The sequence below is a fragment of the Neophocaena asiaeorientalis genome, unplaced genomic scaffold (genome assembly GCF_003031525.2).
Source record: "Neophocaena asiaeorientalis asiaeorientalis breed wild unplaced genomic scaffold, Neophocaena_asiaeorientalis_V1.1 scaffold116, whole genome shotgun sequence".
NCBI lineage: Eukaryota > Metazoa > Chordata > Mammalia > Artiodactyla > Phocoenidae > Neophocaena > Neophocaena asiaeorientalis.
Genome location: NW_020174561.1, coordinates 7,987,003 through 8,011,072, shown reverse-complemented (window position 1 = coordinate 8,011,072; position 24,070 = coordinate 7,987,003). Strand labels below are relative to the sequence as shown.

Sequence of the window (24,070 nt, the reverse complement as noted above, 5' to 3'; positions counted from 1 at the left end):
GTTTTATATAAGGGTGGGTGAAATGATGGCAAGAGAGATCTGTGGGTGAGGTGATGCGGGGAGGGAGAAGCACCTCTGCGTGGCCTCGAGCACCCGCGGAGGCAGGCACCTTTCGGGAAGCTCCGGGCCAAAGAGCATCAGTGGGTGCCCCGCCACAGGACCGAGCGCTCCGGATAGGCGAGGCTACCCTCCGGCAAACATAAGTCCCCGAGCGGGCAATGTGGGGAAAGGAGGGAGAGGATAGGGATACAGCTGTGTACAGGAGGCAAGAATCCAGAGATGATTTTCAACTCATCCCTCCGCTTCTCTTCCTAATACCGAAAGGAAGAGCAAGCCCTCGTAAATCTGGAGCTAAGCAGGGCAAGGTTGGAGAGGGAGGGTTCAGGCCTCAGGGAAGTGAAGACCTGTGGCCTTGATTGCTTGGTGCTGGGCTTATATAGAGAGCTCCAAGGGAGGGGAAACGGGAAGGTCCCTGACCCTCCGGACCTCACCCAGGCGTCCTCGGCCAAAACGTCTGGGGAAGATGCGGTGTTTACGCACACCCAGCTCCTCCACGGCGCTGTAGAGCGCAAAAGATCATGCAGGGAGGAACTGAGGCAGCAGGAGCCCGCCGAGGGTCTGCGCCCCAGCACCGGTCGCGCCTCTTGCTGCCCTGGCGCTCAGCTTTTGCTCCTTGCGGAGGTCAAGGGACTATCGGTCCTGATCGAGGCCCCCGCAGGGCCAAGAGACACAGGCTTGAGCCCGCGGGTGGAGCATCTTGAGCAGCAACTGGCTTGTAGCCCCGCCGTTTATCACCGGAAAGGAAGGAAGACCAGGAACTCGCGGCGGCCGTGAACTGTTCCATTGCTCTTTTCCTGGGGCGGAGGAACCCGCCGCCCGCCCGCGGAGCGTGCCTTGGGGAATGGGGAATGTGTGTGCGTGTTGGGGGTGGGGTGGGCGCTGCATTGTTCGCAGGGCGTGAAGGGGTGGCCGTCCGGATAGGAAAGACCGGCTCTCCCCCAACCCCCTCCTAGAGCCGAGACTGGCCGGAGCATCAGCCCTCGCTAGGCGCGAGCGCGGTGAGAAGCTGGACGGGGCGAATCTCAGAAATGCCAAAAACCTGAAAAATGCTGTCATCGCCACCCCCTTCCCCCCCTCCCCCCGCTGGTCCCTGGCAGGTCCGGCCCCTCCCAGGCTGACCCAGATACATCCCCGTTTGGGTCCGGAAAGGGAGGGGAGGGAAACAAGTACCGCGCCACCCACGACTCGGGAAGAGCAGGGCTCCGCGCCAGGGCCGCTCCATATCGCTGGGCCGCGACCCAGGGGAAGTTCTGATCGGTCTGTGCCTGGAGGGAGGGAGGGGCAGGGGAGGTGGGGGTTGTATTTCTGCTCACAGTGCGTGCACAAGCTCGTGTGTGTGTGTGTGTGTGTGTTGGGGGATAGGAGGTTGGGGGAGACGGGGCGAGTGATGTGATGGGCATCAAAGAGCAAGAAATATCTCATTAACCTCTGTGCTTACGCTCATAAACCTCTTCCCTGGGTGAAGCAGAAGAATAAGTTAAAATTCACTTCCATCCTCCTTCGTCCACAGTCTCTCCACTTCTACCAGTGAATAATGTAGGGATGTGGATGTGTACGTCGGGAAAGGTAGGCAGCTGTATGCTTCTCTCATGGACAGTGAGACCTGAAACTACCTAAAAAGCTCAACTCAAAGCTCCACCCACCTCAGCACATCATGTTCTTCCAGCTGAGGGGAGTTAGAAATACATGGAGTATGACTATCAGCTTAGAGGCCTTTCCTCTCCGCCCAGGGAATTATTGAGTGGCCAGGAGATCTGCCCTTCAGTTGTTGATGAGGCCAATGGAATGACCTAAACCTGAAACAGACCTCCTGGAGTAAGAACAGGACCATCCCCAAAACTAATTAAATCCACTCCAAAGGGCTTTATCCTGGGGCAGGAGAAGTACCTCATGACTTGCAGAGAAGAAATCAGCCTTGGTGAATGGCAACTGCTGAAAAAGTTCAAGAGAAACTAAATCCAGATGTGAAAAAGGTCCACCCAAACACTCCTTCCCGACCTGTCTAGAGGCAGTCTGGACCACGTGACTTGTCCCCTCCAGATCTGTGATTCCATTTCTCTCACATTCTCCACCCCTATTCACTTATGACCTACTATTAGCCCTGTACAACTTCGCTTCCTGCCCAACAGGTCTGACTTTTCTTCTTCCTCATCTGTACCTGTGCACTTTGAAGATAGAGTGTTCACTACTAGAAGAAGTTGGGAAATGCTCAAGAAAATTAAGAGGAAAGAAAGTTATTACAAACCTCACTTCTCCAATAAAAACTACCATCCTAAGGAAGAGTTGATAAATATTTAAGTAAATTACACATGACTATAGCCTTGCTATAGCAGATGATGAATTAGGAAAGACAGGGTTCAGAGTGCCTTTAGATCTATGAATTCAATATCTGATTTCTGGTTTCTTCAGTGAGAATTCTCATTGAATTGACTGTAAAATTCATTTACAGTATACAGGACCCAATTCTCTTTCTGGATATTAATGTTAGTTTGCTTGTAACTTTAGTATAGCATTGTAGCCAAATGAGTCAGTCTATTTTCTTAGTTAGATCCATTGTTTGTCTAATCTCCCAGGGCAGAGAGAGAACTAATTTACTACCAAACCATCTCCACCCTTTAAAAATGGACAGTTACTTCTTCAACCAAATAGTCATATGTGTTTCAATCTGAACTGGTTTCTTCCTAACGCAGTGACTCTTAATTTAGCTACTCACTAACCAGTGATTCAAAGGTCTAGTATTTCCAACTTAGAATCAATGACCTTAAGAAAGAACATTGTGTATTAAAAGGTCAACAATGGGAAAGAAAAAAAATATATATATATATAACTTTCTAAATCTAGTAGTATCATATATATAACAACAGAGGTAATATATCAAATAAAAACAATATATATCATTAAAACTTTTTTACTTGCTAAGTCTATCCAACTAAGAGCATCATATACATAATAATATAGATTAAGTTTGAAATTTGAAGTGTGTTTTCAATGCCCTTAAAGGCATTAACCGCTTTCCCCTTTAGTCACTCCTAAAATTTTTATTAAGCACACTCTTAGCTAATCTTTGTCAAAAATTGATTTTATGAGGGCTTCCCTGGTGGCACAGTGGTTGAGAGTCCGCCTGCCGATGCCCTGGTCCAGAAAGATCCCACATGCCACAGAGCGGCTTAGGCCTGTGAGCCATGGCCGCTGAGCCTGCGCGTCCGGAGCCTGTGCTCTGCAACAGGAGAGGCCACAACAGTGACAGGCCCGCATACCGCCAAAAAAAAAAAAAATTGATTTTATGAAAAGTTCTAATATCAATGATTTAAATCTCAGTGTGCATTTAAATTAATGTGCACCAAAGACTTGCTTCCAGCCGTGAGAAAGTAATAGGTACGTGACTTGTTCTCCTACTGAAAAAAAATATAAGACTGGACAAAATGATAAGGCAAATCTTTTCAGGCATTGGGTAATAGGCAGCACACAGCTATGATCTTTGACAGAAGGAAAACACCTGAGGTGTGCTCCACAACTATCCCATAACTGTCCTGAGTTTTCTGCTGAAGGACACTTTTTTGGGGGTGCAAGAAAGTGGAAACAGAGCAGTAGTCTTAGTTAAGGATAGAGGGAGTAGAGGTCTGGGCTGCTGAAGCAGCTGAAATTGGCAGGGTAGAATATCTGAAAATAGGTAGCTGTGAAAGAGAGGGTCCCAAAAGTCTACATGGTGATTCACCATGTGTTCTTGGTCAAGAGCTGGGCTGAATATAGCCATGAGAAGACTCTAACGCCTAGCAGAAATTGCTTTCTGCATGTCATGCAGCGTTGAGAGACGTTGGAGTTCCAGCTCAGTGGGGTAGAGAGACCTTATTAAGCACTTCAGGCATTCATTTGAGATGCCAGAAAGACATCCTTTAAGGATCATACCTTAGTATAAAAAGCATGTCTTAGAACAAAATTCAAAATTCTGTTTCCTCATATCACATGCAGTAACAAAGAATAAAAACAAATCAGACAGGCCAAGGGGAATTTACAAGGATAAAACCAACACCCATTGAAGGAAGATAACATTGTATCATTTACAATGTCAAGCATACAATAAAAAATTAATAGGCAAGTGAAAAAACAGAAAAAATGTGATCCATACTTAAGGGAAAGCAGTCGAAAGAAAATGACTTTGAGAAGGCTCAGTTGGAGGAACTAGCAGGAAATAAATTTTAGCATAACTCATAACTATGTTCAAGTATTTAAAGGTCACAATGAACAACTAATGGAGAATCTCAGTGGAGAAATGAAAGCCATTAGAAACAAATGAAAATCTAGAACCAAAAGTACAATATCTGAGATGAAAAATTCACTGAATGGGCATAACAATGGAATGGAATTGGCAGGAGAAAGGGACAATAAACTTAAAGATAGAAGTTATATAATCTGAAAAACAGAAAGAAAAGATATTGACAATTAAAGAAATGTAACATCAGATATCTGCAGGACAAGACCAAGCAGTTTAAATACACGTGCAAGTGAAGTTCCAGAAAGAAAGAGAAAAATGTGACAAAAATATTTGAAGATATACTGCACCAAATTTGTCCAATATGATAGAACACATCAATTTACAGACCCAAGATGGTCAGAAAACGCCAAGCAAAATAAATACAAAGCAAGGGCTTCCCTGGTGGTACAGTGGTTGAGAATCTGCCTGCCGATGCAGGGGACACGGGTTCGTGCCCTGGTCCAGGAAGATCCCACATGCCGCGGAGCGGCTGGGCCCGTGAACCATGGCCGTTGAGCCTGCGCGTCCGGAGCCTGTGCTCTGCAACAGGAGAGGCCACAACAGTGAGAGGCCCGCGTACCGCAAAAAAACAAACAAACAAACAAAAAAACATATCACACCTATATACATCATGATCAAACAGTTTAAAATCAAAAAGGGGGAGAAACATCTCTGAAGCAGCCAGAGGGAAAAGATACATTAAATATAGAGGAGCAAGAATATGCATTACAACTGACTTTCACTAGCAATAATGGAAGCCAGAAGACAGTGGAGCAGCATCTTTAAAATGCTGAAAAGAAAAAATGGTTCACACTGAACTCTACAATCAGTGAAAATATCCTTCACAATTGAAAGAGGAGCTCTTCTTTTGTTCTTCTTCCCCTTACCTTGGGAATAAGGACTACACTCCACGAGCAAGGGCAAAACTGCAACAGAGCACCCCAGTAGTCTAAAACCAAGTCTTGACAGGATCAAAGTGAGTCATAGGTACTCTATTTGCAAGCCAAAAGAAAACTCAACCCTCCTTGGAGGAACATAATTTCATTCAGGGTCTCTACAAATTTTCATCTATTATATGTAGCATCAAATCTAAAAGTTACAAAACAAACAAACAAACAAAAACCCAGTAAGCAAATCAACAGAAGTAGAAATAGACCCACAAGTAATTTAGAGTTTTGATTTATCTGAGGACTGCAAAATAACTGAAATTTAAAAGTTCAGGGCTTCCCTGGTGGCACAGTGGTTAAGAATCCGCCTGCCAATGCAGGGGACATGGGTTCGAGCCCTGGTCCGGGAAGATCCCACTTGTCGCAGAGCAACTAAGCCCGTGCACCACAACTACTGAGCCTGTGTGCCACAACTACTGAAGCCTGCACACCTAGAGCACACGCTCCATGACAAGAGAAGCCACCACAGTGAGAAGCCCGCGCACTGCAACGAAGAGTAGTCCCCGCTCACCACAACCAGAGAAAAGCCCCCACACAGGGGGCTTAGAAAACAATTAATTAAATAAAATAAATTAATTTTAAAAATAAAATAAAAGTTCAAACAATAACAAGTAATTTTAACAGAGCTGGAACCCATACAGAAGACTTCAATAAAAATCCTAGAACTGAGGGGAGGAGGGAAGTTAAGACTGAAATTGAGAATTAGATAGATGGATTGAGGAACTATCTAGAATCAGCAAAACAGTGGACTAGTAAACCAGAAGAGGTGAATAAAAAGTATCCAGATTAATTCACAGAGAGAATTAAAAGGGTATAAAATACAGAACATAAAATAAGGTACAGCATAAGAATGTCTAACAGACCATTAGACGTTAGACACAGAAAGGTGGTCAGAATTTTTGGCCTGAACCCAACTGGGTTGATTGTGTGCTAAAACAAGAATATCAACATTTTTCATAGGATTTAAACAAGACCTAGAGTCTATTAACATTCTATTCAAAATGTCCAGGATGCAATCAAAATTACTTGGCATACAAAAACCTGTAATGTTCCAATTCAAATAGAAAAGACAATCTACAGACACTAATTCTGAGATGACGGAGATGTTGAAATTATCAGACAAAGACTTGTAAAGCAGCTATGATGAAAATGCTCCAAGAAGTAATGATGAATACTTTGGAAACAAATGGACAATAGAAAATATCAGCAAAGAAACAAAATGGAAAAAGGAACCACACAGAAGTTTTAGAATGGAAAAATATATGTACTATCTTCCACAGTGAGAGGGTGAAATATTTCACTGAATAAGGGCAGTAGCAATATTGAGATGGCAGAAAAATGTCTGAGTGAACTTGAAGATATATTATCTTCAAGGATGAACAATAGAAATTATCTAGTCCTAACAAAAGAAGGAAAAAACAAAAAAGAGTGAAAAGAAATGAACAAAGCTTCAGGAATCTCTGAAACAATTCCAAAAGGTGTAATGTGTCATGACTCCTGGAAGGAGATGATAAACAGTCTATTGCAACAAAAAATATTTGCAGAACTAATGGCTAAAAATTTCCTAAACTTTGTCAAAGGCATACACCTAGAGATTTGAAAAGCTCAGAGATTTGAAAACCCCAAACAGGGTAAACCCAAAGAAATCCATGCCAGATGCTGGGAAAACTGGACAGCTACCTATATGTAAAAAAAAAAATGAAATTAGAACATTCTTTAATACCATACACAAAAATAAGCTCAAAATAGTTTAAAGACCTAAATGTGAGACCTGACACTATGAAACTCTTAGAGGAAAACAGGCAGAACACTCTCTGACATAAATTGCAGCAATATCTTTTTCAATCTGTCTCCCAGGGTAATGGAAATTAAAAAAAAAACAAAAATAAACAAATGAGACCGAACTCAACTCAAAAGCTTTTGCACAGCAAAGGAAACCATAAACAAAATGGAAAGACAACCCACAGAATGGGAGAAACTATTTGCAAATGATGTGACTGACAAGGGATTAGTCTCCAAAATTTACAAACAGCTCATGCAGCTTAATCTCATCAAAACAAAGAACCCAATCAAAAAATGGTCAGAAGACCTAAATAGACATTTCTCCAAAGAAGACATACAGATGGCCAAGAGACACATGAAAAGATGTTCAACATTGCTAATTATTAGAGAAATGCAAATCAAAATTACATTGAGATATCACCTTACACCAGTCAGAATAGCTATCATCAAAAAATCCACAAACAATAAATGTTGGAGTGGGTGTGGAGAGAAGGGAACTCTCCTACACTGTTGATGAGAATGTAAATTGGTACAGCCACTATGGAGAACAGTATGGAGGTTCCTTAAAAACCTAAAAATAGGACTTCCCTGGTGACGCAGTGGTTGAGGGTCTGCCTGCCGATGCAGGGGACACGGGTTCATGCCCCGGTCCGGGAGGATCCCACATGGCGCGGAGCAGCTGAACCCATGGGCCATGGCTGCTGAGCCTGCGCGTCTGGAGCCTGTTGCTCCGTTGCACTGCAAAAAAAAAAAAAACAAACCTAAAAATAGAGGTACCATATGATACAGCAACCCCACTCCTGGGCATATATCCAGGGAAAAACATGGTCTGAAAGGATACATGCACCCCAATGTTCATTGCAGCACTGTTTACAGTAGTCAAGACATAGACGCAACCTAAATATCCATCAACAGAGGAATGGATAAAGAAGTTGTGGTACATATATACAATGGAATATTACTCAGCCATTAAAAAGAATGAAATAATGACATTTGCAGCAACATGGATGGACCTAGAGATTGTCATACTGAGTGAAGTAAGTCAGAGAAAGTGAAATATTGTATAATATCACTTATATGCAGAATCTAAAAAAAATTTATACTAATGAACTTATTTACAAAACAGACTCACAGGCTTAGAGAACAAACATGGTTACCGGGGGGAAGGGATAGTTAGGGAGTTTGGGATTGACATGTACACACTGCTGTATTTAAAATGGATAACCAACAAGGGCCTACTTATAACACAGGGAACTCTGTTCAGTATTATGTAAGAACCTCGATGGGAAAAGAATTTGAAAAAGAATAGATACATGTATATATATAACTGAATCACTTTGCTGTACACGTGAAACTAACACATTGTTAATCAACTATATAAAATTAAAAGTTAAAAAAAAATCCATGCCAAGACACTTAATAATAAAACTACTGAAACCTAAAGGCAAAGACAAAATCTTATATGATGACAAAGACAGATGATGCATTACTTATGGGGAACAAAGGAAAATGATTATTTGAATGACTGTAGATTTCTCATGAGGAATTGTGAAAGCAGAAGGGAATGAAACAGTATTTTTTAAAGCTCTGAAGGAAAAGAACCCTCAGCCCAGAATTCTATATCCAGTGACAATACCTTCATGAATGAAAGTGAAATAAAGACACTCTCAGATGAAATCAAAGAGAATTCATTGTCAGCAGACCTGTTTTAAAAGAAATGCTAAAGGAAGTTTTTGAGACAGAAGGGAAATGATCCAAGAAGGAAACTTGGAAAATCTGGAATGAAAAAAATTCAAGAGACATGGTAGATAGCTGGGTATATATTATAAACTTCTACTTCTCTCCAGTTCTTTAAAATATGTTTGAAGGTTGAAGGCAAAAATAGCAACAGTGTGTGATAGTGGTTTCACTGTATGTAGAGGTAATACCTTATATTAAAAAACTACCATATCAACTAGGGAGGGTAAATTGACTCTCTGGTGCTAACTTTGAAAGTTGTAAAATTTGATTCTATATACTGCAAAAAGTGATGTATAACTAACATTATCTTGATAGCAACCACTAAAAAACCTATACAAAGAGATGTAGAAAAAACATAATAAATTAAAAGTTTAAATAATTCAAAAGAAGGCAAGAAAGGGTAACCAGAGGAATGAGAAACAGAATAAACAGGAAACAAATAGTAGACATAAAATTTTAAAAATCAACTATTATATAAGGTATATGTGTTCCCAAAACAAAAATTTAAAAACAAAAATTGTCTGAATGAATAAAAACACAAGTATCTCATTTCTTTTCTTTTTTTTTTTTACATCTTTATTGGAGTATAATTGCTTTACAGTGGTGCGCTAGTTTCTGCTTTATAACAAAGTGAATCAGTTATACATATACATATGTTCCCATATCTCTTCCCTCTTGTGTCACCCTCCCTATCCCACCCCTCTAGGTGGTCACAAAGCACCGAGCTGGTCTCCCTGTGTTATGCGGCTGCTTCCCACTAGCTGTTTTACGTTTTGTAGTGTATATATGTCTATGCCACTCTCTCACTTCGTCACAGCCTACCCCTACCCCTACCCATATCCTCATTTCCATGCTCTAGTAGGTCTGTGTTTTTATCCCTGATTTACCCCTAGGTTCTTCATAACATTTTTTTCCCTTAAATTCCATATATATGTGTTAGCATACAGTATTTGTCTTTCTCTTTCTGACTTACTTCACTCTGTATGACAGACTCTAGGTCCATCCACCTCATTAAAAATAGCTCAATTTCATTTCTTTTTATGGCTGAGTAATATTCCATTGTATATATGGCCACATCTTCTTCTCATTTCAAATATAATACAGGTAGGCTCAAAAGGAGAAGGATGGAAAAAGATAAATTATGCAAATACTAATTAAAATAAAACTGGAGTAGATATATCAATATCAAAGTAGGTATCTGAGCAAAAACATTTACCTGGGATGAGGGATATAACATAATGACAAAAGGGTCAATTGACCAAGAGGAAATATGGTCCTAAATGTGTATGCACCAAACAATAGATTTTCAAAATATATAAAGCAAAAATGGACAGAACTGAAAAAGAAAAACAGGCAAATATACAATTAGAGATGTCAGCACTCTACTCTCAGTAGTTCATAGAACAAATAGAAAATCAGCAAGACCTAAAAAAAGAAAAAGAAAAAGAAAACCAGCACGATATAGAACTCAACAATACCATCAACCAACTGGATATAGTCCACATTTATAGAATGTCACTCTACAACAGTAGAATATACATTCTTTTCAAATGAACATGAAACATTTGCTAAGACAGACCACATTCTGGGTAATAAAACAATCTTTAAATTTTTTTAAAAATTGAAATCATGCAAAATGTTTTCCCTGATCATAATGGAATTAAGTGGAAAATCAGTAATAGAAAGAAATCAAGAAAATCTCCAAACTCTTGGAAGTTAAACAGCATGCCTGTAAATAATCTCTGGGTCAAGTAAAAAGTTTCAAGGAAAATACAGTTGACCCTTGAACAACATGGGAGTTAGGGATGCCAATCCCTGCACAGTCAAAAAATCCATGTATAACTTTACGTTGACCTTCTGGATCCAGGAATCCATGGATTCAACCAACCATGGATTGTGTAGTATTGCAGTATATATTTATTGGAAAAAATTTGCACATAACTGGACCCATGCAGTTCCAATCCGAGTTGTTCAAGGGTCAGCTGTATTTTGAACTAAATAAAAATGCATTATTATGAAACCATATTTAATATGTACTCTAAGTCAAGAATAAATATTGTGATCTCTCTGTTAACCACTAAAGAAATAATACAATAAATAATTTTCCAGTTATCTATTGCTGCATAAAAAACTACCCTCAAATTACTGCTTTTTAAAAATTGAGATATAATTGACATACAAATAGTTCTAGGTGTATAATATAATGATTAGATATATGTATGTATTGTGATTACCACAATAAGTTTAGTTTACCACAATAAGTTTAGTTAACATTCATCACCACATATAGTTACAATTTTTTTCTTTCTTGTGATGAGGACTTTTAAGATTTACTGTGGTAGCAACTTTCAAATATATAATACAGTATGGTTAGCTAAAGTCACTATGCTGTATATTACATCCCTAGGACTTATTTATAAGTGAAAGTTTGTACCTTTTAAAACACCTTTACCCATTTCAGCCACTCCCCACTTCTGGCAACCACCAATCTGTTCTCTGCATCTATGAGTTTGGTGTTTTTAGTTTTTGTTTTTAAGATTCTAAGTAGAAGTGATCATACAGTAATTGTCTTTCTCTGTCTGACTTATTTCACTTAGCGTGATGCCCTCAAGGTCCATACATGTTGTTACAAAAAATAGAATTTCCTTTTTTTACACACACACACACCACATTTTTTTAACCCATTCATGTGTTAATGAACACTTAGGGTGTCTCCATGTCTTGGCTATTGTGAATAATGCTTTAATAAACACAGGGGTACAGATATCTTTTTGAGTTAGCGATTTCATTTCCTTCAGTTAAATGTCCAGAAGTGGAATTGCTGGATCATATGGTAGTTCTATTTTTAATTTTTGAGGAACCTCCATATTGTTTTCCATAGTGGCTGTACCAGTTAACATTCCCACCAACAGTGCACAAGGGTTCCCTTTTCTCCACATCCTCACCAATACATGTTATTTCTTGTCTTTTTGATAATAGCTATTCTAACAGGTGTGAGGGGACATCTTATTGTGGTTTTGATTTGCATTTCACTGATTAGTGATGTTGAACACCTTTCCCTGTACCTGTTGGCCCTTTGTGTGTCTTCTTTGTGAGGATGTCTATTCAGATACTTTTCCCATTTATTAATTAATTTGTTTTTTCTATTGAGTTGTAGTAGTTCTTTATGTATTATGGATATTAACCCTTTATCAGATAAATGACTTGCAAATATTTTCTCGTATTCCATAAGTTGTCTTTTCACTTTGTTAATTGTTTCTTTTGATATAAAGAATCTTTTTAGTTTGATGTAGTCCCACTTTTTAATTTTTGCTTTTGTTGCTTTTCCTTTTGGTGTCAAATCCAAAAAATCATTGCCATGACTGATGTCCAGGAGCTCACCACCTATGTTTTCTTCTAGGAGTTTTATGGTTTCAGGTCATACATTCATGTCTTTAATCCATTTTGAATTGATTTTGTGAGTGGAGTAAGATACTGGTTCAGTTTCATTCTTTTGCATGTGGCTGTTTAGTTTTCCCAACACCATTATTGAAGAGACTATCCTTTCCCTATTTTATATTCTTGGCTCCTTTGTGGTAAAGTAATTGACCATATGTGCATGGGCTTATTTCTGGGCTCTCTATTCTGTTCCATTGGTCTATGTGTGTTTTTATGACAGTACTATACTGTTTTGATGACTATAGCTTTGTAGTATAGTTTGAAATCAGGAAATGTGATGCCTCCAGCTTTTTCTTTCTTTCTCAAGATTGCCTTGGCTATTCAGTGCCTTTGTGGTTCCATACAAATTTTAGGATTGTATATTCTATTTTTGTGAAAAATGCCATTGAAATTATGATAGGGATTACATTGAATCTATCAATTGCTTTGGGTAGTAGAGACATTTTAACAATGTTAATTCTTCCAATTAATGAGCATGGAATATCTTTCCATTTATTTGTGTCTTCTTCAAATTCTTTCATCAATGTCTTACAGTTTTCAGTGTGTATGTATTTCACCTCCTTGGTTAAATTTATTTCTAGGTATTTTATTCTTTTGCAATTGTAAATGTGACTGTTTTCTTAATTTCTCTTTCTGATAGTTCATTATTAGTGTATAGAAATGCAACTAACTTTTGTATATTGATTTTATATCCTTCAAGTTTACTGAATTCATTTATTAGTTCTAACAGGTTTTTTTTTTTTGGTGGGGTTTTTAGGGTTTTCTATATATAATATCATGTCACCTGCAAATAGATGCAAATGTCATGTTCCTTTTCAATTTGGATGGCTTTTTTTTTTCTTGACTATTACTCTGGCTAGCACTTCCACTGTTGAATAAAAGTGGCAAGAGTTGGCATCTTTGTCTTGTTTCTGATCTTAGAAGCAAAGCTCTCTTTCTTTCTTTTTTTAAACCATTGAGTACAGTGTTTGCTGTGGGCTTGTAATATATGGCCTTTATTGTGTTGAGGTACATTCCCTTTATACTCAGTTTGTTGAGCATTTTAATCAGGGATGAATGTTAAATTTTGTCAAGTGCTTTTTCTGCATCTATTGAGATGATCATATGATTTTATCCTTCATTTTGTTAATGTGGTGTATCACACATTGATTGATTTGCAGGCATTGAACCATCATTACATGCCTGGAATAAATCATACTTGATCATGGTATAAATTTATGATAACAGTATACTTAAACATGTATTGAATTTGGTTGGCTAATATTTGTTGAGGAATTTTTGTTTGTTTTCAAAGAAGCAGAGTATTTTATTTTTTTAAAATCATCATTCAGTAAATGTTACACTATGAAATATTACATTTTAATCTCTTTTTCAATAGAAAGGTTTTCTAAAGAAATGACTTGGAGCTTTCTACATTTATCAGATGTCTTTTCATTATTCTTTTCCATTTTTGCAATTCTGGATCCAAATTGCATGACCCATTTTGGCAGAAGAGCAGAGGTTGTAAGACCAAGTTCCACTGCTGCAAGATGCAAAATTAGTTTTTCACCAATTCTATGGGGTAAAGTCAAATTTGCCCTTTCCCAAACTGGTAGGGAATTTAGAAAGGAGACAGTTTCATGCGGGAAAGGAAATCTTCCTTCTTTTCCATGATCACCAATAACTGTCATCACGACCAAGATTTCTAGAAGAAATTCAACCCAGTTCCATCGCAATTTCCTTATTCATTCCTCTGGCCCGTGTGTCTTGAAGCAGGCACGATGACGAGAATAACCTGCAAGCTGCTCATCTGCACCGATTCCAGTAAGAACTACCTTTGCACTGCTCTAATATGGTTTTGCTTCATCCTGGGTCCCTAACCAACTAACTCCTCCAGAAGCAAACCATACTGCACAGCCAATGCTATCATCCAACACTGTATCCAAAGGCTGAATGAAGTGGGATATTCGAGTTCTTCTTAATCTTTGCAGTTCTTCTAGAGAAACATTAATTTCAACAAAATTCCACATCCGAAAAGGGTTGGCAGCTTGTAATTCCTTTAGTCCTGTTCTTCCTGTGATTCGATCTGGTATGTTGAATTGTTCACCAGGACTAGCAGCAGCAACGACATTTTTAGAGGATTCTTCAGAGGGTATTTCACAATGATTTTCTGTTTTCTCCCTTTTTTGTTAAAACTAGCTGGTATGGTCTTTTCTTTAGTCATGAAAGCCACATTAAGAAGATTAATTGGTTCACCTAAGGGAATATGATGGTCAGCAAGGGCTGCAATAACCATGGACTCAATCCCCCCAGAAAATAGGATTGCAACATTTGCTTTTCTATTACTAGTTTTCAAAACTTTGTTTGGTGTCAGGTTTTCATTCCTAGGTAAACACAAGACACGTCTCTTGACTGCAATACTCAGGACATCAATGAACTGCTGACCTACTTCCTTCATGTGTCCATCAATAAGAAAGACCTGAAGGGTTTCTCTTGTCGGTGGGACGCTGGAAATGCTACTGCAATGGATCTCAAATGCAGCTTGTGGCAACGTCATATTTAAAGGGACAACAGGTTCTTTAAGATACAGTTTGGCTTCATTTGCTACCACTGATATAAATGTTGACAAGTCTGCTGAAATTTGAGTCAGGCTATTAACACATTCTTTGATAGCATCCTCCCTAGAGTTATTTCCAAGGATACAAATTTAAAACAACTGATTTGGAAATGGAAGTATTCTTGAGATCAATTCTGAAGATTCCAGATACTGGAACTTCTTGCCACTGATTGGCCACTCCAGATGTTTGGGTGCCAACTGAAGAAAGACAGGAACTCTTGCCCAAATTACTAAAATGCCAAAGCAAGCTAAGATGACCAAAAAAATCCCTACCAAACCATAAAGAATGACTAGATGCTTGATAATATATAAAAGACCAAAGACGTTGGACTTTTGAGAAAAGTGACAAAATATCAGATTCATTCTTACAAGAGGAAAGATAATTAAACATTATTTGGGTATCATTCTCTTCAGCTTCAACCTTTATTCCACTAAAGACTTCTCCATTCCACAGGAACACATTGCCTCTTTCATCTTCCACAGGCTGGGCGGTCAACACCCCTCTTAAGTGAAGGACATGACCAGAAAATAAACACTGGTAATTAACATTAGACTTTAACAACTGTTTACTACTATTGGGTCCCCACCATTTAAGATTACACCGTAAATCCTCTTTCAAATCTTTGCTGAAATGCTCAACAGAAAAGCTTACTGCACAACAAATGCCACACATTTCTATGCAAATTTAAGTTTACTATTTCTTGATTTGGTCTTCTCTGAGTTTACTATTTCTTGGTATTCTTTCCTCAGCTCATCCAATATATTTTTGCTTTCAGAAAGCATTTCTGTTCAATCTGCAAGAAAATATGTTGCTGTTCTGTTGCTGCCTTTTTTGTTCTGTAATCTTGCTGCTGAGGTCTTCCTTGTGCAGAGCCGAGTTGTTGGTAGGGCCCAGCCCCGCACTGTCCTTGGGTTGTACACCCTGGCTGGGCATTTCCACAGAGCATTAAATATGCAGTGTTGAGGATTTTTGCCTCTATGTTCATCAAGAATATTGGCCTGTAATTTCTTTTCTTGTTGTGTTCTTGTCTAGTTTTGATATCAGAGTAATGCTGGCCTTGTAAAATTAGTTTGGAAGTGTTCCCTCCTCTTCTATATTTTTTGGAAGAGTTTGAGATGGATTGTTATTAATTCTTCTTTAAATGTTTGGTAGAATTCACCAGTGAAGCCATCTGTTCCTGACTTTTGTTTGTTGGGAGATTTTTTTATTACTAATTCCACCTCCTTCCTAGTAACAGATCTACTCAGATTTTCTGTTTCTTCATGATTCAGTTTGGTAGGTTGTATGTTTCTAGAAATTTATACATTTCTTCTAAGTTGTCCAATTTTTTGGTGTATAATTGTTCATAGTAGTCTCTTATGATCCTTTGTATTTCTTTTTTTCTTTTTTTAAAGATTTACTTATTAATTTATTTTTGGCTGTGTCAGGTCTTAGTTGCGGCACACGGGATCTTTCTTGAGGCATGCGGGATCTTTCGTTGTGGCATGCGGGCTCTTTGTTGTGGTGCGCAGTCTTCTTTCTAGTTGTGGAATGAAGGTTTTCTCTTCTCTAGTTGTGGTGTGCAGGCTCCAGGGCGCATAGGCTCTGTAGTTGTGGTGCGTGAGTTCCAGAGCACGTGGGCTCTGTAGTTTGCAGCATGTGGGCTCTAGTTGAGGCACGCAAGCTCAGTAGTTGTGGCATGCGGGCTTAGTTGTCCCGCAACATCTCAGTTCCCTGACCAGGGATGGAACCCATGTCCCCTGCATTGTAAGGTGGATTCTTTACCACTGGACCACAAGGGAAGCCCAGATCCTTTGTATTTCTGCGGTATAAGTTACCATGTCTCCTCTTTCATTTCTGATTTTGTTTGAGTCCTCTCTCTTTTATTCTTAGTGAGTCCAGCTAAAGGTTTGTCAATTTTGTTTATCTTTTCAAAGAACCAACTCTTAGTTTCATTGATCTTTTCTGTTGTCTTTTTACTCTCCAATCATTTATTTCCATTGTGATCTTTGTTATTTCCTTTTTTCTACTAACTTTGGATTTTATTTGTTGTTTTTCTGGTTTCTTGAGGTATAAAGTTATGTTGTTTATTTGAGGTTTTTCTTGTTTCTTAACGTAGGCATTTATCACCATGAACTTCTGTCTCAGAAATGTTTTTGCTGCATCACATAAGTTTTGATATATTGTATTTCCATTTTCATTTATCTCAAGATATTTACTTTGCTTTTAATTTCTTCTTTGACCCATCATTTTTTCAGTAGGATGATGTTTAATATCCATATATTTGTGTATTTTCAAGTTTTCTTATTGTAATTAATCTCTACTTTTATACCATTGTGGCTGGAAAAGATGCTTGATATGATTTCATATTTTCAAACTTCTTATATTTATTAAGACTTGTTTTGTGGCTAACATATGATCTATCCTGGAGAATGTTCCATGTGTGTTGGAGAAGAATGTGTATTATGCTGCTTTTGGATGGAATGTTCTGGAAATGTCTATTAAGTCCATCTGGTCTAACATGTTATTTAAATCCAGTGTTTTCTCATCAACTTTCTGTCTGAATGCTCTCTCTACTGATGAAAGTGTGGTATTGAAATCTCCTACTATTATTGTTTTGCTGTCTGTTTCTCCCTTTAAGTTTGTTAATATTTACTTTATATATTTAAGTGCTTATATTGGGGGTGAATAAATATTTACAGATCTTATACCCTGTTGGATTGACCCTTTTATCATTATACAGTGGCCTTCTTTGTCTCTTATTACAGTCTTGTCTTAAAGTCTATTTTGTCTGATGTAACTATAGGTACCCCAGCATTTTTTTTAGTTTGCATTGCATCCATTCCTTCATTTGCAGTCTTTGTGTGTCCTTAAGCATGAAGTGAATTTTTTCTAAGCAGCATATAGTTGGGTCTTTTTCTTTTTTAAATTAACTTTTATTGGCATATAGTTGCTTTACAATGTTGTGTTAGTTTCTGCTGTACAGCAGAGTGAATCAGCTATACATATATATCTATCCCCTCTTTTGGGGATTTCCTTCCCAATTAGGTCACCACAGAGCACTGAGTAGAGTTCCCTGTGCTATACAATATGTTCTCATTAGGTGTCTATTTTATACATAGCATCAGTAGTGTATATACGTCAATCCCAATCTCCCAATTCATCCCACTCCCCCTTTCCCCCTGGGTATCCATACTTTTGTTCTCTACGTCTGTGTCTCTATTTCTGCTTTGCAAGTAAGATCATCTATACCATTTTTCTAGGTTCCACATATATGTGTTAATATACAATACTTGTTTTTATCTTTCTGACTTACTTCACTCTGTATGACAGACTGTAGGTCCATCCACCTCACTACAAATAACTCAATTTCGTTTCTTTTTAACGCTGAGTAATATTCCATTGTATATATGTGCCACATCTTCTTTATTCATACATCTGTCGATGAGCACTTAGGTTGCTTCTATGTCTGGGCTATGGTAAATAGTGCTGCAATGTACATTGTGGTACATGTCTCTATTTGAATTATGGTTTTCTCAGGGTATATGCCCAGTAGTGGGATTGCTGGTCGTATGGTAGTTCTATTTTTCATTTTTTAAGGAACCTTCATACTGTTCTCCATAGTGGCTATATCAATTTACATTCCCACCAACAGTGCAAAAGGGTTCCCTTTTCTCCACACCCTCTCCAGCATTTATTGTGTGTAGATTTTTTGATGATGGCCATTCTGACTGGTGTGAGCTGATGCATCATTGTAGTTTTGATTTGCATTTCTCTGATAATTAGTGATGTTGAGCATCTTTTCATGTATTTGTTGGCCATCTGTATGTCTTCTTTGGAGAAATGTCTACTGCCCATTTTTGGATTGGGTTGTTTGGTTTTTTTTTTTTAAATATTGAGCTGCATGAGCTGTTTGTATATTTTGGAGATTAATGCTTTGTCAGTTGCTTCGTTTGGAAATATTGTCTTTTTGTCTTGTTTATGGTTTCCTTTTCTGTGCAAAAGCTTTTAAGTTTAATTAGGTCCCATTTGTTTATTTTTGTTTTAATTTTCATTACTCTAGGAGGTGGGTCAAAAAAGATGTTGCTGTGTTTATGTCATAGAGTGTTCTGCCTGTGTTTTCCTCTAAGAGTTTTATAGTGTCTGACCTTACATTTAGGTCTTTAATCCATTTTGAGTTTATTTTTGTGTATGGTGTTAGGGAGTGTTCTAATTTCATTCTTTTACATGTAGCTGTCCAGTTTTCCCAGCACCACTTATTGAAGACACTGTCTTTTCTCCATTGTATAGTCTTGCCTCCTTTGTCATAGATTAATTGACCATAAATTTGTGGGTTTATTTCTGGGCTCTCTATTCTCTTCCATTAATATGTGTCTGTTTTTGTGCCAGTATGATACTATTTTGATAACTGTAGCTTTGTAGTATCATCTGAAGTTGGGGAGCATGATACCTCCAGCTATGTTTTTCATTCTCAAGATTATTTTTGCTTTTCAGGGTCTTTCATGTTTCCATACACATTTTTAAATTACTTGTTCTAGTTCTGTGAAAAATGCCATTGGTCATTTTAACAATATGAATTCCTCTAATTCATGAACACAATGTATCCTTCCATCTGTTGATGTCATCTTTAGTTTCTTTCATCAGCATCCTACAGTTGTCCTGGTACAAGTCTTTTACCTCCTTAGGCAGGTTAATTTTTAGGTATTTTATTCTTTTTGATGCAATTGTGAATGGAATTGTTTCCTTAATTTCTCTTTCTGAGAGTTCTTCCTTAGAATATAGAAATGCAACAAACTGTTTATTAATTTTGTATCCTGCAACTTTACTGAATTCATTGATGAACTCTAGTATATTTTCATTGGAATCATTAGGATTTTCTATGTATAGTAATCATGTCATCTGCAAATAGTAAGTTTTACTTTTTCCTTTCCAATTTGAATTACTTTTAATTCTTTTCTTGTCTGATTGCTACGGATAGGACTTCCAATACTATGGTTAATAAAAGTGGTGAGAGTAGGCATCCTTGTCTTGTTCCTGGTCTTAGAGGAAATGCTTTCAGCTTTTCACCATTGAGTATGATGTTAGCTCTGGACTTAACATGTATGGCCTTTATTGTGTTGAGGTATATTCCCTCTATACCCACTTTCTGGAGAGTTTTTTTATCATAAATGGTTGTTAAATTTTGTCTGAAGCTTTTTTTTTCTTTCTTCAGTTTGGTGTATGATATTGATTGATTTGTGGATATTGAACATCCTTGCATCCCTGGGATAAATCCCACTTGATTACAGTGTATGATCCTTTTAATGTATGGTTGGATTTGGTTTGCTAATATTTTGTTGAGGATTTTTGCATCTTTGTTCATTAGTGATATTGTGATATTGGCCTGTAATTTTCTTCTTCTGTGATATCTTTGTCTGGTTTTGATAGAAGGGGGATGCTAGCCTCATAGAATCAGTTTGGAAGTATTCCTTCTGCACTTTTTTGGAATAGTTTGAGAAGGATAGGTGTTAACTCTTCTCTAAATGCTTCATAGAATTCACCTGTGAAGCCATCTGGTCCTGAACTTTTGTTTGTTGGAATCAAAACTTTTGTTTGATTCAATTTCATCACTGGTACTTGGTCTGTTCATATTTTTTATTTCTTCCTGCTTCATTCTTGAGAAATTGTACCTTTCTAAGCATTTGTCCATTTCTTCTAGGTTGTCCATTTTATTGGTATATAATTATTCATAGTAATCATTGTGTTTCTGTGGTGCTGGTTGTAACTCTCCTTTTTCACTTCTGCTTTTATTGTGCTGTCAATTTCTTTCTTTATGCATGTTAATATTTGCTTTATGTATTTAGGTAGTACTACATTGGGTGCATATATATTTATAATTGTTATATCTTTTTCTTGGATTTATCCCTTGATCCTTATGTAATATTCTTCTTTGTTTCTTGTAACAGTCTTTGTTTTAAATTCTATTTTGTCTGATGTAAGTATTGCTACCCCAGCTTTCTTTTGATTTCTGTTTGCATGGAATACCTTTTTCTATCCTCTCATTTTTAGTCTGTGTGTCTTTAGATCTTAAATGAGTCTCTTGTATATAGCATATATACGGTTCTTCTTTTTTTTATTCATTTATCCACTCTCTGTCTTTTGATTGGAACATTTAGTTCATTTACATTTAGGGTATTTATTGATATGTATTTTGTTAATTGCTTGTTGGGTTGTTTTTATAGTTGTTTTGTTCATTTCTTCTTTTGTTCTCTTCCCTGGTGACTTGATTGGTATCTTTAGTGGTACATTTGGATTCTTTTTTCTTTTTCGTATGTGTATCTGTTAGAGACTTTTAGTTTGTGGTTACCATGAGGTGTGTGTGTGTGTGTGTGTGTGTGTGTGACCAGAGTTATATGCTCTAGGGGTGCCGCCTGTGTGGGCTTTGTGGGTCCTTCTGTTGTGGTGAGCTGAGTACTGTGGGCAGTGTGGTAGGCATGGCTGGCCCCCAGTCTGGTTGTTGTCAGGCCATGCCTTGTGTAGAGGCTACTGGCCACTGGTGGCAGGGCCAGGTCACGAGGTGGCCGGCTACAGAACCATTGGTGCCTGGTTCACTGATGGGTGGAGTCAGGGTACAGGATATCATGGGGCTGGTGCCCACCCACCAGCAGGTAAAGCTAGGTCCTGGGGCTAGTGCCACCTCACTGGCAGGCAGAGCTGGGTCCTGGGGTCTGGCTGCATTGTCCTGGGGGTCTTGGGTCTAGTGCCTGTGCATTGGTGAGTGGGGCCAGGGCCATGTCCAGGGGCAGCTGTGGGCTCAGGTGGTCTTAAGGCAGCCTATCTGCTGATGGATGGGGCTGTGTCCCCCCCAGTTAATTGTGAGGCCTGAGGTATCCCAGCACTGGTGCCTACAGGCTGGTGGTCTGTGGCAGGACTTGGTCCTGAGGCTAATAAACTAGAGGAAGGATTCAAAAATGACCACTGTCCACGTAGTAGAATGAGCTCCCCAAAATGGCTGCTGCCAGTGTCTATGTCCCCAGCATGAGCTGCAGTTTCCTCCTGCCTCTTTGGAAGACTCTCTAAGATCAGCAGGTAGGTCTCACCTAGGCTCCTTTCAAATTAGTGCTTCTGCCTTGGGTCCCAGAGCATGTGAAATTTTGTGTGCACTGTTTTAAGAGTGGAGTCTCTATTTCCCACAGCCCTCCCGCGGTCTCCTGGAAGTAAACCCCACTGGCCCTGAAAGCCAAACAGTCTGGGGGCTTGTCTTCCTGGCATGGGACTTCCAAGCTGAGGATCCCAATGTGGGGCTCAGACCCCTCACTCCTTGGGGAGAACCTCTGCAATTGTAATTAATCTCTCAATTGTGTGTCACCCACCTGGGGTGTATAGGTCTTAACTATACTGTGATTCTGAGCCTCCAACCCATCTCTTTTTGTAGTTCCTTCTTTATATGTTTAGTTGTACAAAGTCTTTTCTGGAAGCTCTAGTCTTTTTCATTGATAGCAGTTCTGTAAGTACTTGTAATTTTGGTGTACCCATGAGAGGAGGTGAGCTCAGGGTCTTTCTACTCTGTTGTATTGGCAGTGTCCCTCTCTTGCTGCATTTTAGAATCTCTCCTTGTCTTTAACTTTTGACAATTTAGTTATAATATGTCTTGGTGTGGGTCTTTTGGGATTCCTCTTATTTGAAACATTCTAGTCTTCCTCAATCTGGATGTCTGTTTCCTTCCCCAGGTTAGGCAAGTTTTCAGTAAATATTTCTTCAAAAATTGTTCTGCCCATTTCTCTCTCATTTCTCCTTCTCAGATTCCTATAATGTGAACATTGGTCCTCTTGATGTTGTCCCACAAGTCCTTTGAGCTATCTCCACTTTTTGTTTTTTTCTTTATGTTCCTCTAACTGGATGAATTAGAAGCCTATCCCTCAGGCTGAAGGTTTTAAAATAAGCAAATAAGCCTCTTTTAGTGAAAGAATGGGTGTTTCAGTCTACTGCCTCTGCTCTGTGCTGTGAGGGGTAGCCACAGTGAGTCTGAGTGAGCCCTTTAAGAACTGTCTCTTCATTCACTATAGTCTTGTAGATCTCATGGATGCAAGCCCTGTTGGCTTTCAAAGCTAGATGTTTTGGGGGCTCATCTTGAGAGTAACAAGGTAATGCAGAAAAACATGTAACATAGGAGATATTGTTGTGGCCGTCTCTGGAAAATATAATCTTCCACAGTGTTCCCTCTGGACACAACGACTCACATTCCTTCTGCATGCACAAAACCTTCACTCTCTCCCACTCTTGTCTTATTCCAATATGGTACTGGCTTGAAGTCTAGGACCTTGTTATCTAAATTAGTTCTAGTATAGATAAGTCTCCTCAGGTAATGATTCTAAAATGTATATGAAAATGCAGCAGGCTTAGAACAGTCATGATTATTTTGAAGAAGAGCCAAGTTGAAAGATTTACACTATGGGCTATCAAGCTTACTTAATATAAAGCTATAATAATCAGGGCAAGGTGATATAGTGCAAGAACAGTCAAGTAGACAAATTAATAGAGTCCCAAAATAGGGCCCTACATATAGAACCAACTTGTTTTTCAGCAAAGGTGCAAAGCAATTTAATGCGGAAGAAAGCTTCTTTAAATTTTTGGTAATAGAGCAAATGGATTGCTGAATGAACAAAATTAATCTTTAGCCCTACCTCCTATAATATAAAAAATATTGATATGGATCATAAATCTGGATCTCAAAGCTAAAAACAATCAAGCTTCAAGAATAAAACACAGGACACCTTAATGACTTTTGTATAAGCAAAGATTTCTTAAACAGAACATAAAAAGCAGTGTGAGGGAAAAGAGAAAGATGTTGAACTTAATTAAAATTAAGAACTTCTGTTCATCAAAATATGCCATTAAGAAAGTTTGAAAAGCAAACTCCAGACTGAGAGAAGATATTTGCAATACATATATCTAATAAAGGACTTTTCTTCTGAATATTAAAAGAATTCCTACCAGTCAAAAAGAAAAAGGTAGACAATTCAATTATAAAATGGGCTAAAAACTTGAATAGTCATTTCACAAAGAAGATATCCAAATGTCTAACAAGTATATGAACAAGGCCAAGTAAAACAAAAGGAGAATGATCAGAGTTAAAGTTTTCTGGTTTATAATTTTAAGGGGAAGGGAGAGTTGCTGGTTCTCCTTAGACTTTCCATCTGTTGTTAAGTTAAAAATTTAAGGATAATTGCTAAAAGAAATAAAAAAGAATATATAATTTAAAATATGGTTGGGAAAGGAGGGGGGTTAAAAAAACT

The 24,070-nt window shown here is 38.4% G+C and overlaps 2 pseudogenes; both read right to left on the bottom strand.

Annotated features, from left to right (window-relative positions):
* Positions 1-13,571: 13,571 nt before the first annotated feature.
* LOC112408256 (asparagine synthetase domain-containing protein 1 pseudogene) lies at positions 13,572-15,488 on the bottom strand (annotated as a pseudogene).
* Positions 15,489-15,561: 73 nt separating this feature from the next.
* LOC112408181 (ASNSD1 upstream open reading frame protein-like) lies at positions 15,562-15,749 on the bottom strand (annotated as a pseudogene).
* Positions 15,750-24,070: the final 8,321 nt, after the last annotated feature.